At 33.2% G+C, this 5,868-nt stretch overlaps 1 long non-coding RNA gene across 1 annotated transcript; it reads right to left on the minus strand.

Annotated features, from left to right (window-relative positions):
- Window positions 1-4,238: 4,238 nt before the first annotated feature.
- On the minus strand, window positions 4,239-5,045 carry LOC110011603 (uncharacterized). Its single transcript, XR_002286619.2, has 2 exons — window positions 4,853-5,045; window positions 4,239-4,677 (listed from the first exon to the last, which is right to left on the minus strand). It is a non-coding gene; the product is annotated as an uncharacterized LOC110011603 (long non-coding RNA).
- Between the last annotated feature and the right edge of the window lie 823 nt (window positions 5,046-5,868).

Genomic DNA, 5,868 nt, shown 5'->3' on the forward strand with positions numbered 1-5,868 from the left:
AACGCGGTGGTGAATACGATGTCCGGTGGATCTTGAAACTTTGTCAACTCATCTATGCACCGCTCAATCGATTCAGTAGCTTTGGGCCCTGTGCGGTCAATCTTCCCTTGCAGTGATTCATTCAACCTATCCATTGTCTCACACTTCTTAGCGTGCAACTCACTAGTAGCACGTCGGGATCGACGACCGCTTCCAGACGGACCAGCGGACGCATGCGCTAATCCCGATGAAGAAAAGAATTCTTCCCCGAACGTCATGGGCTGTGATTGAGAGAATGTTGTATCTTCGTACTCGTCTCATGATCGACGGCTGCCCGAGTGAGTGCCATCCATTTCTTCATCATCTATGTTGTTGCTGTTATGGATTGTTCGGCATTGTTGAGATGACGAACGAGCAAGCCCACCAGATGCAGTATTCCGTGAGAACATTTAAGTGCATAGGTCAAATTGTTGAAGGCCATGCTGAACAACTTTTTTATAGTCTGGATTTTCCTGCAATCATTCACTGATTGGCAGGACATATTATTAGTTTGTGAAAGAGTACGTTCGTCACATTCAAGAGAGCCTTCGTGCAAACCTAGATGGTTAAGTGAAGGCAGAATGAGAGCACAATATTTTTATTACCCGATACAGCTCCTCCAAACGTCCTGCCTCGTCTGTAATGGTATTCTTTTCTGGGTCCCACCCCCACCCTGTACCCCTGCTTAGAATGTCGTTCAACAGACGCCAAGCACGACGCAGTCTGTTAAGTTTACCTTTTAACTGTACCGGCGTAAAACGACAACCTTGGCCGTAATTGAGTTCATTCTGTCGGTTATACGAGCCCACACTGAAGGTGGGAATGTGGAGGATTGGAGTCGGTGTGTGATGAACTCCTCGTGCATTAATTCAATAAACACGCGTTCCATTTCTGAGTTCCATACAACTTTATCATTCCGAGATGACTGGGAGGAACCAACGTCATTTGGGTATTGCATCTTTGTGGGTTTGCTTATATATCACAGTATCGTAAAAAATAAGCACGATAATTTATATATCCATAATGATAAAAATTTATGATTTACAATTTCACAATCTTTTAAATTCTACATTTGGATTTTTCACGTTATATCACTATATCAATTAATTACTACATACCTGATTATTTGTATTTTTGTAACGGGTAGTTTTTAATTTGTGTCTTTTAGTAAATCCCTAAGAAGAATGGCACATTATGATATATTATTAAACATGAAAACTAACTAATATATTACTGCTCCTACATTACTAATTGCTAATGCCTTTATGTAAAGATGCTGCAAAAACATAGTACTAGTAATTAAAAATAGAAACGACAACGTCTAACCACATTAAAAAAAAAGCAAAATTTATTTTTGTAATATGATCGAAATCCGCATGGATTTTTTGTAATTTACAAATTTTTGTAATATGATCCAATTGAACACCGATTTTTTCATACATATAATTAATGAGTTAGAAATCATTTCAGTTAATGGTTATTTAATTTATGGACCAAATTAATTTTTGCTGATGCTTTCTTTTTTTATATAGTTGTTGACTTAAAAAGCTTGAACAATACTAATATGTTAAATAATTTAAACAATGCTACGGTTTAAATAATATTTGAAAAAACAGAAAATAAATATTTATATCACATTAAATATAAAGAAATAATTGATTATATATTAATTGTATCATATTAAATATAAAGTAATAGATATTCTCAAAATATATTTAACTAAAAAGCAATATATAAATTGTATTTTTAATTTTTTTCAAACTTATTCTTAAATTACTGAATCATATTTTATTTATTTTCCAAAGGTCATATTTATTTTCTATTTATTAGATTTATTTATATATAAATAAAGTTTAGTTAAAAGATAAGAATGAATTTTAAGATATGTCCGTGCATATTAATTTTTTGATACAAATACGTTACAACTAATGAATTATATTTTGATTATATTAATTGTACCATATTTAAGAACAAACAGAAAATAAATAGTTATAGCATATTAAATATAAAGAAATAATTTTGCATAAAATTTATATATATTTATATGACTTAAATTGAACATATTATTTTTTAACTAAAATACATGGACAGACATGCTTAAAGCTCGTTCGAAATCATTTAAACTTTCAAAGTCCATAAAAGATTCAAATTCAACTTAAATGATATGATTTTATCTCCACTCAATTCATTTAAGATCCGTCAAATATAAAGAAAAACAGACAACACTACTAAAAAAAGAAAATAACACAAATTAAGGGCTGCAAGACAATAAATTTAAAGGAAACTTCTATCTTTCTCCAAAAGTAGAATCACTATCTTCCCTTCTTGAAAATAAATTTCATTTTCTTCATATAAATTAATTCTTTCACACTCTTCACTGCCAAAAATAGTTGTAATCATTCACAATCCAAACATGCACATAAAAAAAATTATACCTAGTCCTGAACTAAACATAAGAAAATACAGAATCAGAAAAAATGCTGAAGTCCAAACTCATCTTTCTGTGGGGCACTTTCTCGTATTATATATTTCCTATACACATGTATATACACACACCCCTAATCAACAGTATTTGTAAATTACAGCAAATACTATTACCCAGGACTCTCCAGATACTCCGGAATCTGAACCAATAGTGACCGCAAAGGACATTTATAACCAAAACAAAGGCAAATAGAAAGTTATCTTGCTCACCTATGAACTACTACGATTGTTAATCCTCTGTTGCCAATAAAAAGAATTTGCAAATGCAATACTTGAAATGCAGGGAATCTCCAAGTTAATCCTAGAGATATTAACCATGTGATTCAATCAAACACCAAGTTTATTATCATATCTTCGATCTCATAACAGATATTTAAGATTACCTGGAAATCCATTCCTTTCCACAAACATTAAATTAGATGGGATTTTTTAGTACATCATCTTTTGATATATAAGGCAATCCTAGGAAGCTTAACGAAACCCTCTTGATTTGCAGTTCCTAAAAGCATGCGGGGTTTTGTCCAATTTTATTACCATACAGGTGATCATTGCCAAAATAATGCCAACAGAGTCCATAAATGTGTACAGAAGATTGTGTTGTTACAAGATCATATTCAATACTTAATTCATACTATTATATACCAAGTTAGTGATTCTTCTCGATAAACATAAACAATTGTACACTTAACCAATTACATCTCATAAACCAACCTAAACCAGCAAGATAAAGAAGGAAAAGGGAAACAAAGCTGTCTGGAAGCACAAATCATATGAATGTAGCTCACAGAGACAAGGAATAATTAGCAACTTAGCATGGTAACTCACTACAAGTGCCATCCCTAGTAAAAGACACATCATATCACTTGAATTGATATAGATAAACTACCAGTAAAGATGAAAAATAAGGATGGTCTAGACAAGATTGAATTAAAAAACACAACTACAAAAGTACAGATTACCACATATCTATCTTTACAAAACCAACTCCAGAATAGACCTAACAAGTAAAGAACCAAAAAATCCACAAGATATGCAAGTTTCATGAGACAGCTTTAGCTTAAATAACCACAACACGAACTCCACCTCACGGCTTGGTGAGACATAGCAAACAACATAAAATCAGAATTAAAATAGGGATTAACAAGTACCTTTTTCAATCAACGTAGGTATATGATGGTTCAAATATAGAACACCGACAAAAGTGGAATACAATCCACCGTTCCCCGAGTGCAACACTATATTCGAATACGTACTCAATAACCAATACAAGTATTTGAACTTTGAAGTTTAGATGGTAGTTTTTTTAGCGAATGATATGAATGCTATATATAGACAAAATAAGTAACATATATGTTATAGTCTCAAATATGCTAAAAGTGTCACTGTGACCATGTGAATCTCCACAGACAACTTGCAAATAATACGACTGCAGTCAATGTAGCAAAAAGCAACACTGCCACACTAAAGCAAGTCAATAAATAAAAGGGACTGCCACAATAGTGCATATCAGTCATGCACTGCACACTAAAGCTTATAAGTAAAATCATGCATTGCCACACAGGCTCAAATTTCAGTAAATATAATGCAAAACCTGTAAGTGAAATGTTAAATAAAAAATAGTAGCAGCACAAAATTTTACAGTGTATAGTCACAATTGATATACACTTCAACACTTATTGCAATAAATACTTATTACAGTGCAACAAAACAGGTCTGTATAATGCACCGACACTATATACTACAACTTGCCCAAATCAGTTTCTTAAAATATGTAAAAGAAAAATTCAATGTACAAATCAGTTGTAATTTTTCTCAATAACCGATATATTGTTGAGCAACATGGATACAAGTAGTTCATAATAAAAAAGAAAATCCTAAATTTAAAGAAAGAATAACAGTGCGGCTGACCGGAGAAAAACATGAACGGCGTATGGATGTTGGGTCTCAGTCTCCAACTCCGTTTCAACAGTCTCATCACTAACCCTCTTCGCCATTTCCTCACTTCACATAACAAATCCACCCCCAAAACTCATACACTTGAATCAAACTCTTCGACAGAAGCAAAGACAACATTAGGTAAAAGATTAATTTTCTGATCCATAAACTCGCGCGACAGAGGCATTGACTTTGATGGCGGTGACGACCCAAACGACAGATCTTTTGGCGTTCCAATTGCTACAAAAGTCACACAATAAAAATTAGACCAAACAACAAAAGAAAAAGAAAAAACAAACGTGAGAAAAAACAAGAAAAGAGAAGGAAAACAAGATCGGGCAAATGTCTTCCAAGAAGAACAAAAATAAAAGAAGAAGAAAGAGAAGTAAAAAGAGAAGAAGAAAAAGAAACCGACCCTTTGCCAAGAAAAACAAAAATGAAAGAAGAAGAAACAGAAGAAAAAGAGAAGAAGAAAAGGAAAGAGAGAAGAAAGAAGAAAAGAAAGAAAGAGAAGAAGAAGGCGATAGAGATGAAAGAACAGAGAGAAAAGAAGATGTGACAGAGAGAAGAAGGCGACAGAGATGAAACAAGAGAGAGAAAATAATAAAAAAAATGAATAAAACATTTAAAATTCAACTTGCACAGCTAGTAGAGGTGTGCAAGTTATAAAACCAAACTTGATTTTGTGTTTTGGCCCATCTCTAAGATGGGCCAAAACACAAAAACATAGGCAAAGGGTTAATGTAATCAAATAGGCAATAAATGTAACGTACCATAAATGCTCTCAAACAGCGGATTTATAAGTCCAAATGTTCGTACGCAGTAGGCTCACATGGCAACATCTCATATAGTGCCTACTGGAAGATCCAACGGTTGAGGATTCAAGTTGTGGTTCCGGAGGCGGATGGGTAGTGTTGGTTCAACGACCCAACCCGACAAAAAGTACACGGATTCTGTGTCATTTTTGTTATTTTTCTTCCTTAAGAGGGTATTTTCATCTTATGTTCTTATGGGGTGGTTAGCACCCCTATCAAAAATAATATTGGAAATAGAAAACAATAGTGTAAAATTTTAAATTCCCAAAAAAAAGAAAGAAAGAATTAAATGGCAGTTATGCAAGAGTAAAACACCAAATTCATCTCTCACCAATTATAGTCCATCTACATTAATCTATCTTTATGAGAAGAGCAACATGAGTCATTTACATACACACAAATAATCACTGATTTTGAGGTGATTTTCATGGTAATTTTAGACTGCCGTTGCTTTTCCCGAAGAAATCTTTTCGTGTAAAAATTGCTTTCTTGATGTTTTGATGCTTTCTTTTGATTGTTTGGTGGGAGTTAATGCAAAGAAAAATTTGAAAAAGTAGAGTCCTCTGAGTGAATGTTGTGTTTTTCGTACTTTTGTTTTCTTTACCCTCAAGAAACG

Source organism: Sesamum indicum, linkage group LG6 (genome assembly GCF_026168435.1).
Source record: "Sesamum indicum cultivar Baizhima isolate 11 linkage group LG6, ASM2616843v1, whole genome shotgun sequence".
Taxonomy (NCBI): Eukaryota; Viridiplantae; Streptophyta; class Magnoliopsida; order Lamiales; family Pedaliaceae; genus Sesamum; species Sesamum indicum.